Genomic DNA, 12,408 nt, shown 5'->3' on the forward strand with positions numbered 1-12,408 from the left:
TTGTTCTCAGTTTGGAGCTATTATGAATAAAGCAGCTATGAACATTCCTGTACCTGTCCTCTAGTGGACATAGGTACTTATATCTATTGAGTATATACCCTGGAGTAAAAGTATTGAGTAATAGGGTATGTGCATGTTTAGCTTTAGTTATACTGATAAATATTCTTCCAAGTGATTATTTTGCAAAATGTTGTGATCTAGAAGTTTCACAGTGGCTAGGAAAACTATGTCAACACAGCTACCCATACGTCTTCTCGGGTTCTCAGACAAAACTCTGATTTTTTTATTCCCTCTGTCAGGTACTCTTACTACTCCCTTAATGGTAAAAATGATTTCAACATAGCCATGTCTTAATTCATTTGATCTAAACACATTTCCTTGAGCAATCAAAATACCAATCCTCTTTTCTGAATGGTCTAGAGAGGCAAATCTAGTATGTCTAACTGACAGGGTGTGCAGCGGCTGAGTCCAACAGTCATGATCAAAATTGCACCAACACCAAAGTGTGAGAGAAGGGGAAGGGAGGGGCGCCTGGGTGGCGCAGTCGGTTAAGCGTCCGACTTCAGCCAGGTTACGATCTCGCGGTCCGTGAGTTCGAGCCCCGCGTCGGGCTCTGGGCTGATGGCTCAGAGCCTGGAGCCTGTTTCCGATTCTGTGTCTCCCTCTCTCTCTGCCCCTCCCCCGTTCATGCTCTGTCTCTCTCTGTCCCAAAAATAAATAAACGTTGAAAAAAAAAAAAAGAAGAAGGGGAAGGGAAGGGAAATTAATGTCTATTGCAGATTATTGTGTGACAGTCACTTGCTATGACCTCTGCCCACAGACTCTCACTGAGTCCTCGCAACAATCCTGGGAGGTAAGCTTGATTATTCTCATTTTATAGATGAGTAGACTCATCTACCTACCTGAAGTTTCACCTTCTAAGTAGCAGTGTCTAGATCTGGACTGTCATCTGCACTACCTAGCATTGTATCAAATAACTATGAAATAAAGATCTTGAAGGTGAGCAAGATTCATGAATTGCTGCAGTGTGGACTATAACTGATCCCTTGACCGGCACTTGAATACGCTGAGGCTCAGAGAAAGCCAAAATGACAGGAGTTGCAAACTCCTCGATGTGTCCCCAGAACACACACTATAGTTTGTTCTGAATCATTTTTCAAGCCAAATTTCCCCTACTGCCTCAGGTATCACAGAGTGAATAGCCCTTTCCACAGGCCCAGGACTGAGGATCACCGTGTGGTTGAAATAACCCAGGGTGCGAGAAGAGCATATCCAAGCCCACATTCACACATTCTGTTTCCTGACAGTATCCTCCCAATTCTAAATTCCTCTTTGCCCACCCATGATAAATTTCCAAGCTCCCAGATGAAGCTCTTGGTGTTCTATTGGAGTCCCTGTTCCCACCTTCCCCATTCACCCCAAAACACTCTGCTTCCCGATGCCAGATGTCACTCTCCTATGCATACCGGATACCCTAGAGGCCCTTCTCTTTGCTCAGCCCTCTCACTGCGCATAACACAGCCCACTGAAACATTTACATGGAGCACAATTTACAATTAAGAGTATTTTTAATCTGGGGACACCTGGGTGGCTCAGTCTGTTAAGCGTCCAACTCTTGATTTTGGCATGATCATGATCTCACAGTTTGTGAGATCAAGCCCCGGGTCAGGCTCTGCACTGGCAGCTTGGAGCCTGCTTGGGATTCTCTCTCCCTCTCTCTCTCTGCCCCTCTCCCCACTCGCATTCCCCCCCCCACTTCTCTCTCTCTCTCTAAAAAAAAAAAAAAAAAAGAGTATTTTGTCTGGGCTTCCTTCAGTTTTGTCACTTGGTTCTGCCTCACATGCCATCCAAACCATCTCTCTCCACACACAACTGCTATCTCTCCCATTCTGCAACACACACACACAACAATCCCTTCATGGAAGTTCATCAATGCCCTTGTCTTTTTTCAGTCGGTTATTAAACAAGGAATTTTTTTTTCTTCTGCCAAAGCTACATATTTTCCATAATTGCCTAGGCTTTTCTTAAGAAAGGACAAAATAAACGAAATCAATAATCTATACATGCTGCGATGGTTTCAGTCTTTGAGGTGCTTTTCCAAGCTGTGACTCACCATGGAGCTTTGAAGATCACCCACCCCGGGCCAAAACAAAAATGAGTGTCCTTCTCCTGATTAACAAGGGCCTGAAATCTCCTGAGTTCTTAGAACTTTCACCCCTGGATGACACGTGGGACGTGTCTGTGAAAACATGACACTACTTGTTGGAGCAGGGGGGTTTATTCTGAAGGCTGAATGTGTAATGAATGATTAAGAGAACAGGCTCTGGAGGTTTGAATCCTAGGCCTGCTACTGGCTAACAGTGTGACCTTGGGAAGGTTACTTCATCTTCCAGAAAATAGAAATGATATCATTTATCTCATATTATTGCTGTGGGAACCCATGAGATAATTCATGAAACGTGCTTCTTATGGTGCCTACCTAGCATATGATAAGGTCTCAGTAATTGTTAGATAGTATGATTTCAATAGACTCTGCCAGAATCACCATTGCATCTTCAGCCTGCCTCCCAAACTCCCTCCTCCTTCCTATTCCTGGACTACTGCCGTAAATGGAAATTTCTACCTTCTCTCATCAGTTCTCATTCCCTCTTTCTGATTTGGCTCGACTCCATCCCTCCTCACAACATGAATTCCTGCACCCCCATCAGGCTCTCCCACGATGACCTGGGGAACCTCTGTCTCAGTGTAAACACACATTTTGTCCTTTCTCCTCAATGCTGGCTTGTCCCTGAAGATACCATTTCCCTTACAACCCTTTCTAATGGTGACCACTCATCCCATAACCCCTCACCTTTGAGAGGAGCATACTCCAGTCACAAACCTAGTCAGTTACCTCCCAACATCTGCTTACCTCTGAAATCAAAGCCACCCATATATATCACCTTCCTCCATTTTTTTGGCGGCCATGTTTCTTAGCTTTTTCATAAATGATGCCTGGCTTGAATTTTGTTCTTACTCACGTATTTAACAATTATGCTGCTTTGATAGATGCATCAAACCCTGCATCATGTACCAGGAACATAAAGGTAAATAAAACATTGTTTAAGTTCTATGGATTAGCAGACCGGTGGGAAGGCAGACACACAATAATAGTAAGAGAACATTATTTATTATAATGAGTGCTATCAAGGAGATAACTACTGGTGCAACTGAAGCTCAAACTCCACAGGCACCTCCCTGTCTACTCTGTCTTCCCTTCCAAGCCCCATATCTTGCATGACCTGATCACCTGAACTTTTCTACTTGTCCTGCCTATAAACAGACCACCACTTTAGATCTGGTTATCTATAATTTGGAATTGCTCACCTCCAAGATCTTAAATTCCTAAATGCCTCTCGTTGATGATAACCTCTGATCCCTAGGAAACCTGCTCTTTGCCCTCATTTTCCTTCAGTTCCTAAAACATTCCCTATTCTCACCAGTCACTGGTGAGTGGGCTTTTATTCCATTTTAAAATCTTCATCTTGGGGCGCCTGGGTGGCGCAGTCGGTTAAGCGTCCGACTTCAGCCAGGTCACGATCTCGCGGTCCGTGAGTTCGAGCCCCGCGTCAGGCTCTGGGCTGATGGCTCAGAGCCTGGAGCCTGTTTCCGATTCTGTGTCTCCCTCTCTCTCTGCCCCTCCCCCATTCATGCTCTGTCTCTCTCTGTCCCAAAAATAAATATAACGTTGGAAAAAAAAAAAAAAAGATTTAAAATCTTCATCTAGTCCCATTAATTCTATTAGCCCATATTCTCCAGTCTTAACTTACTTTGAGAACCTCTAACCTGGGTCTTCAAACCATCCATAGTCACATTTTCTTCTCCCAGGTTTAACCATTACTGGAAACATTAAAAATGAAAATAACAATAATTTAAAAACTGAATAGTTCCATTTCAATCTATATATCCAGTCTCAACTGTTAACTTTTCTTATGCAACTGTACTTTCAATTCAGTGAATCCCAATCACGTTCCCTACAAAGCCAATTTCACATCATTTCCTTTCTCCAAATCCTCCTACCACTTTACCCCAGCTGAGGTCATGGGATAGCTCTTTCAACTTGCCCCATTCCTCCTCAAAATATCTTTAAATTCCTATCCATTTTCTCTTGCTTCCTTCCCAGCACAAAGAACAGTTTCCTGCTCTCCAAGGCTACCCACTATGCTTGTGACCTTGATCTTAGCAAGTTAATCCTCTTGGAACATCCATATTAATTGTCAGTTCACTTGATTTTCCCTTTCTCCCTCTCCATTCGTCCTTCCCCTTAGCCTATAAGCGAGCTACAGCCTCTCCTCCCATCCTAAAAGAGCATTCCCTGGATATGCTACCCCCTCAAGCTACCATCCATTCTCTTTTCTTCACTGCCAACTTCTTGAAAGAAACCTATACTTGCTTGTTTCCACTTCCTGACCACCCACTCATATCTTATGCCTGTGCAATCTGCCTTCCAGCTATGTGGCTCTAATAACAATGCCTTAGCACAGATCACCAAGGAAAATACAAGATACTACAGAAATCACTTGAAACCAAGTTTAAATAGAATTGAGTTAGGCCTTTTCAGTGAAATTCTCACAAGAATTAAACACCACCCAATTCTCACAATTGTGTGTTGTTGATTTAAAAGGAGAAAAAAATGTTCTTAATTGTTTTTCTGAAAAAGGAAGAAACTTCAGGATGTAAATTACAAATCATGTGGGTCCTTTTTCCTCTTCCCTGAAATACTCTAATTTCTAGAGCATAATGACAGTATGCAGTGTTTTATATAATCATCTTGATTTATAATGAATAACTTTTCCACTTTGCATAAAATGAATCATATCGGATCTTATGGTCCATACAATACTCTTTATTTATACAAGTAGTTCCCAAGAACATGAATCAATTTAACTAATTATTGCATTATTCTGAAGAAAGATAAGCAATAAAAATTTGGTGAAAATAGATCTAGAATGCGGATATGTCTATAATCTCCTGTCGTTGCAGTCAAGGACCATGATACACACCCATCTAACTGTGGCAGAATAAAATTAAAGGTTCATAATATAAACATGAGTTTTAGAAATTTTTTACACATTTCTGGTTCTGTCCAGGCCTTTGCTGTGACTCACTTTCACTGGGATTCTGCTGACAATCTGCTCTAATGCATTCTTGTCTTCCAAAGTGTATCATTACTTCTGCCTTGGCATATCCATATTAGTGTCATCAATTAACCCCATGTTTGCCAGTTTCACAATATAAATGCTTCATAATTAGAATAATGACATTCAATCACAGTATAAGAATCAACTGAGCCTTCAGAAAACTAAGGGTGTGGCCTCGCTGTCTGGTCTCCCCAGCTTTCAGACAACTAAGGATATTTCTACTTCTACCTGATGCTAGGCAGGGTGATATCTGAGAATGTTTAAAGAGTGAGAGTCTTTCTGTCATTTCAAACAAATTTACAAGTGTTAAGGTTTAATTATTTTAGAAGAAAGGTAGGAGGAAAGTATGGTTTGGAGAGTGTTAAAAATTCTTGGTTCATAGATTTTATTTCTTAGAGTGCTACTTTTATGGTATATTCTTAAGTAGAAGGAGCTCTTTACAGTCAGTCTTTACCATCCCATCACATAGTTAAGCAGGAAAGAGCTGCATGCTTGCTATTTGCCAAGTACCTAGAAAATGCCAGAGCCAGATGGCCAGGTTGCATGGAGCTTACCCTCTCGGCTGCAAAATCACAAAGGGTACAAAGTACAGAGAGCCAGGGCTATCTTTTAGTTTTAATGATCTAAGGATTCAGAGTTGAGAAATGACCTTTTTCTTATTTTTCACCAAGCGTATATTCAGTCAGGAGCCTTAACTCTGTTAGCTGTGGAACAATAACGCACCTTTGCATGGCTATTTCCTGATAAGTGAAGAAGCCTGGGGTAAAACTCCTCTATACCATAATTAAGACTGGAATACATCTTGTCCTTTGTCCAACACTGCTTACTTATACAATGCTATTCACACACCAAAGGGAATTCTAGTTACCATGAAAAACAAGCCACAGGGACACTATAGAAATTTCCCACAATTATTTGTTCCAAAGTAAATACATTTCCTTTGATTTTGACAGAACCATAAAACACAGAAGTGTATTGTGAGGCTGTTTTGCTGTGTGTTTACCAATACCCTGGAGGCTTTACTCTTTGAAACACAGCAAGATTACATCATGGTGTTTCATCTCTCATCACTTGGCATGCATGTATATTATACCTAACAATCAAACATCAGCAGGGAAAAACAATGAACTAATTCACGAACCAGGATTCTGTTTTATACTCCATTTGTGAAGGATAATCATGACTTAGCTTAAATAAGACTTTATGTCTTGATTACAGGTTTCAAAGCATGAAAGTGTTGACCAAGCCTGGGTCCATGATATAACACACGAAACAGAGACTATTCATACTTGCTTTGCTGGAGGAGCGTAATAGGCACTAACTCGTGTAACAGGATATGAACAAACAACAGAACTTCTACAAGATTGTCATTTCTAACTTTTATCACCGTTCTTCTCACCCGTAATAACAATAACTGTTTTCATTAAACTTTCTTTTCTCTTCCAATTGAAAAGAGTTTCAGATGTTTGAACCCCTGTAACTCTACTCTCCAAAATCAGATACTCACTCCGGGGGACGATTTTGTTTTCATTTTAGATGGCAAACTTCAGTTTCCGCTCTACCTCTACTTCATTAGATTATGGGTAAAGTGGGGTTATAAAAGAGTGATAAATGCTCACAAACCACAAAAGAAGTCCCACTACTTTATAGTTTCTTTTGTGGCTATTCATTCATTCATTCATTCATTCTACATTGAACATCTAAAATATGCCAGGCATTCACCTCCCAAGAAATAATACATGAGGATCTTGTAGTTCTGCAGCCTCCTTCATGTTGGTTCATTCACATCCATTCCCATGGCTACACTTTAGCTTTACATCACCTGGAAGTGGGTCACTGGAGACTCCTAAAAGCAAACCACACCTTTCTATCTGTGCCCTTCCCCCACTCCTTTACTCTTTTAAAGCTAGCCTTTGATATTGCTGACATCTTTGGTTTCTCGTCACTTGGAGGCCTTCAAACATACCTGGATTCAGATACTGGCTTACCTAGAGCCACACTTAGTCAGCAGCAGTCTAGCCAGTACCTTCCTTTCTAGCCTCCTTCCTTGTTTTATTGCTTTTGCCATGACAAAACCCAACTCAGTTCAACCCAAGTGGACCCACAGAAGCATCAGTGCAATGGCAGGGCCCCAGACGAAGTACTGGCCTTTGGAATCAGTCTGTGGTCTGCATCTCCTTCGGTGTGCTGTCAGCTGTGTGACTTTATTAAGTTAATAATCTCTGCAGACCTCAGTTTCCTCAGCCATATCACAGAAATAATAATTACTACATCACAGGCTTCCCTATGAGGAATAGAAAATGGGTATTTTAATTCTACAGCATAGATCCTGGCATATAGTAGGCATGAATAAATAGCAACTAGCATTATTTTGTCTATTTCTGGTTCAGATCTGCTAACGCTTCTGGAGAAAATTATATATTCATGTTGCTGGGCTCCATTATAAATTTATGAGCTCCAATCTTAACTGGCCCCTCAAGGGTTTCTCATCTACTCCATTTCCGTTCTCCATAACAGCTCTTCCAAACCTTTACCACTTTCCTCAAGGGTCCGACCAGCTCCCTGCCTCCCCTGCTCTCGGCGGGTGGCCTAATCTCTCCTTCACTGAGATAACAGGTGCCTGTGAGCAAGTCTGATTCTATCCTGACTTGTCCAATCAGTTATGTCGTCACACCTCCTCTCCCACTTCACTTCTATCTCAGAATAAACAAGTATTCCTGCTCAGTTGATGACTAACTAAGTGACTCGGAAAGCATTTATTAAATGTGGACCCAACATAGGACCCAACCAGGACTTGTGCTTGGTGCCAACCTGCCCTCAAACAGCTCTAGCCTCTGGAGGAGTCAGACCCACAAACCACCTAGAAGCAAACAACAGGACTTGTGCTACAACAGATACAAAGACAGGTACTAGCCAAGACTTGCAAGGTCAGCTAGGACAGCTTCTGGTAGGAGGTTGCATCTGAGCTAAAAACTGAAGAAGAAATAGTAGCCAGGTTGGGGGAAGGGGAGGGGGCTTTCAGAGAAAGAAAGCAGGGTACGTGCCAATCACGGACACATGGAAAAGCTGGGCGCTGGCTATGAGTCAAGTACCAAGAGAATGAGTGACTTCACTTCTTTTAAATATAATGAGACAAAAAATTCCATACAATAAGGGGTAGAAAACCAGTCAAGTGATTTCATATCCTTTTATTCGTTTCAAAAATACTATCTAAACAACATTCAGGTAGGACACACGCTGCCTGAAGATTAGACCCTGCAGCTCTGTGGAAGATCCCAGACCTCATAGTGGGGATGGATGACAGAGGATTGCCATGACCCATACCACGTCACTGAAACTTGTCCAGGATGTCTTTCTAGTAAATCATGAAGGTCTCCAAATTTTTTTATGCTTTCCAAAGAAGAAACTGTGGGCCCACATTATCTATATCCCAATAGGTCCTGTGATATTGTGACTTATAATAAGAAATACATATTAGGTCTTTGTCTCTGTTTCTGGCACAGAGCCCCTAAAACCATTGGAATTTCCTAAGTAATGAGAGCAATAAAATTAGGTGATTTTTGTTCTGTTAATGAGATGATTTTTGGAAAGCACCTAAGGAGGGGGGCTGGTTGCCAGAAGAACCACCCAATGTGACTGGGGGGGGGCTGGAACTTTCAGTGTCCCCCACTGACCTCTAGGGAGGGGAAAGGGGGGTGGAGGTTGCACCAATCACCAATACCAATGATTTAATCGGCCATGCCTATGTAATGAAACCTTTGTAAAAACCCAAAGGGACAGAGTTCCAAAAGCTTTTGTGTTGGTGAAAATGTGGAGATGTGGGGAGAGTCGTGCCCTAGGAGAGGCCATGGAAGCGCCACACCCTTCCCCACACCTTACCTTATGTATCTTTTCCTTCCAGCTGCTTCTGAGTTATATTCTTTTATAATAAACTGGTAATCTAGTAAATAAAATGTTTCTCTGAGTTCTGTGAACCACTCTACCAAATTAATCAAACCCAGGGAATGAGTCATGGAAACCTCTGATATACAGCTGGTCAATCAGAAGCACAGGTAACAATCTAGGCTTTCCTTTGGCATCTGAAGTGGAGGGCAGTCTTGTAGAACTGAGACCTTAACCTGTGGAATCTGATGCTATCTCCAGGTAGCTAGTGTCAGAATGGAGTTGAATCGTAGGACACCCAGCTGGTATCCAAGAACTGCTCGGATGTGTGTTCTTCAGTCCTCAAGCACTTCGTGCTGTTGACAACCTCCTTTGATGCACCTCCATACTTCTTCACAGTTCAGTATTGTTGCTATTTGGAATTACCTATGAAGGATACACCATCATCTTTTCCATAGTAAGGGCCTCTCAAGAAAGAAATTGTACCTGACATTCATATTTGTGTCCCCAACACCAAGTACAACAGTGGGCACATAGTAGGGGCCCCGTGGTTGTTTGTGAGTGTATGGATAGATAGATGGTTGGGACAACAGACGTAGGCTGGTTTCCTGCCCTTAAATGACTCCTATGTTTCATTCTTAGATTTTCTCTCCTAATTCTAGCTTGCCTTGAGCAATCCCATTCAATTCCATAGTTTTAACTCTTCTTTAGAGACGAGCATTGCTATCAGTTTCTCAGTATTTTTTATCCTTGTTACAATGTATAAACAGACAAAAAGTTCATACTATATATACTGCTATAAAATTTGCTTTTTTCCATTAATATGTCATGTAAATTATTCTATATCATTGCATACTTCATACTTCACTCTTCTTAATAGCTGCATAGTATTCCATTGTAGGGAAGAAGTGCTAGGATTTAATTTCTGTTGATGAACATATAATTTATTTCTAATTTTTCTTTCTAACAATAATGCTATACTGAATATCTTTGTAAATATATCTTTGCACAAGTGTGTGAATGCTTCTGTAGGATAAATTCCTGGAAATGGATCCATTTTAAATTTTTCATAAATACTGACAAACTCTTCTCCAAAAATAAATATGTTATCAGTCCACCTTCCTACCAAGAGTTGCTTTGAGAGTACCAGTTTCCTCATATCCTCACACATACTAAATGTCATAAATTTTAAAATCTTTGCCAATTGGATATGTGAAAAATATATCACTGTGCCTTTAATCTCCATTTCATTGAATATAAAGAGCATGGACATTTGCATTTATTCTTTTATGAACTATGTGTTCGTATATACTCTGCTTGTTCTTTTCTTTGGAGAGTTGACTTCTTATTAATTTGTAAGAACTTTTGTAAGTTTTGTTTTGCCTTATTGGTTGCAAACAGTTTTCAATTCAACGAAGCATTTTTCAGTGCATATAGGTATGTTCTTGGTGGATTTTATCTTTTATTAATATTAAAATAGTCCCTCGGTTCTGTTAGTGTATTTTGTCTTAAATTCTGTCTCTTACACTTCATTCCTAATTTTCTTTTGCATGAATATACCTGATGCATCTTTTCATGTCTCTTTAAAAATAATTCTTTGTCATTTTTTTTTTTTATTATTTATTTTTGGGACAGAGACAGAGCATGAACGGGGGAGGGGCAGAGAGAGAGGGAGACACAGAATCGGAAACAGGCTCCAGGCTCTGAGCCATCAGCCCAGAGCCCGACGCGGGGCTCGAACTCACGGACCGCGAGATGGTGACCTGGCTGAAGTCGGACGCCCAACCGACTGCGCCACCCAGGCGCCCCAATTCTTTGTCATTTTTGAGAGAAAGAGAGAGAGCGAGTAGGGGAGGGGCAGAGAGAGGCTGGAGACAGCAAATTCCAAGCAGGCTCTGCATTATCAGCACAGAGCCTGATGCAGGGCTTGAACTCACCAACCGCCAGATCGTAACCTGAGCCGAAGTGGGACGCCCAACCGACTGAGCCACCCAGTTGCCCCCTTTGTCATTTGTTTTTAAGTATGTGTCTTATAAACAGAAAATAGCGATCTTGCTCTTTCAACCAATTGGAAAGCCTTTCCTTGTTAGTGTGTGCGTGTGTTGTTGAACGGTGTGGGGAAGAGAAGGAACTCATTCACATTCAGCCTGCCGCTTATATATTCTTACTACTGACGTAGTGTTATTGCTGCCTTCTTAATTTTACTTCAACTTATTATACCCGCTTTTTGCTTCCTTTCTTCTTTATTAGCGTGTGCTTATCACTCTAACAAATATAAGTGAACTTCTATTTCTCTCTCAAAGCCAAGAATTAATCAAAATCTGTAACCTATCTCCACACAACCATCAAGATCAGAACTTCAGCAGAATTTTAACTCCTCTCCCCACTCCTAGGCTTCACTGAAGTAAACTGAAATTTTAGTCACAGATTGTTTTCTTGTTCTAATCTGTCTCCTCTGGTATAAAAATCCTTAAAATTTGCATTAAACTTTACAATGACAATATCAGTTAGTTACTATAAGTTTCATGCTCACCATTCTATCATGTAAGCGTTGGCTTTCCTTCTCGACTTCTTTATTCTGATTTATTTTTCATTTGGGTGGAGTGTTTCCATGAGAAACTTTTGTTATAAAATGTGTGTAGTAGTATGTTTTCTGTCTTCTCACGTCTTCACAATTGAATGATAATTTGTCTGCATGTAGAATTCTGGGCTCGTGGTCCTTTTTCCTTAGAATCCATCAGCTCTTAGTTTATACTATTTACCTATGAAAGGTCGATTCCAACCTTAGTAGCTTCCTTGATGAGTAATCTGTTTTTTTCTGCCTGGAAGCTTGGGTTGAGAATTTTCCAAGGGTATGAAGTATTCAAAAAAGAATTAATGTCTGTCCCAAGGATTTAATGATTTCACAAAAGTAAGTTAAGAATAATTTATATTCTACTTTAAAAAGTGGCTAATTTTCACCAAAGGCATAATAATTAGTTTTTTTTCTTAACCGAGTAGCAAAAGAGCAAATGTGATTTATCTCTATGATTAAAAAAATAGGTTATGCTTCATGAATGATTTTCTAATAGCAATGGTTTTGAGAAAAGTTTATAAAACTAAGCACTACAAAATAAGTTCTCAAAATTCCAGGAGGGTCCCCGGAATTGGGAGGGAATCCGAGATTCAATCACATAACATTCAGCAGTGGAAGACAATATGTCAGGCACTCTACCTACATTATTTTCTTCAGAAGTGGTTCTCAAAGAAGTTAAACACTTAGGACCCCAACACTGGTAGGTAACTGGCAGAACATAAATTTGAACCCAAGACTTCATGCCTCCAGTACACAGCCTCTTTTCAGCAC

The sequence above is a fragment of the Leopardus geoffroyi genome, chromosome B1 (assembly GCF_018350155.1).
Source record: "Leopardus geoffroyi isolate Oge1 chromosome B1, O.geoffroyi_Oge1_pat1.0, whole genome shotgun sequence".
Lineage (NCBI taxonomy): Eukaryota > Metazoa > Chordata > Mammalia > Carnivora > Felidae > Leopardus > Leopardus geoffroyi.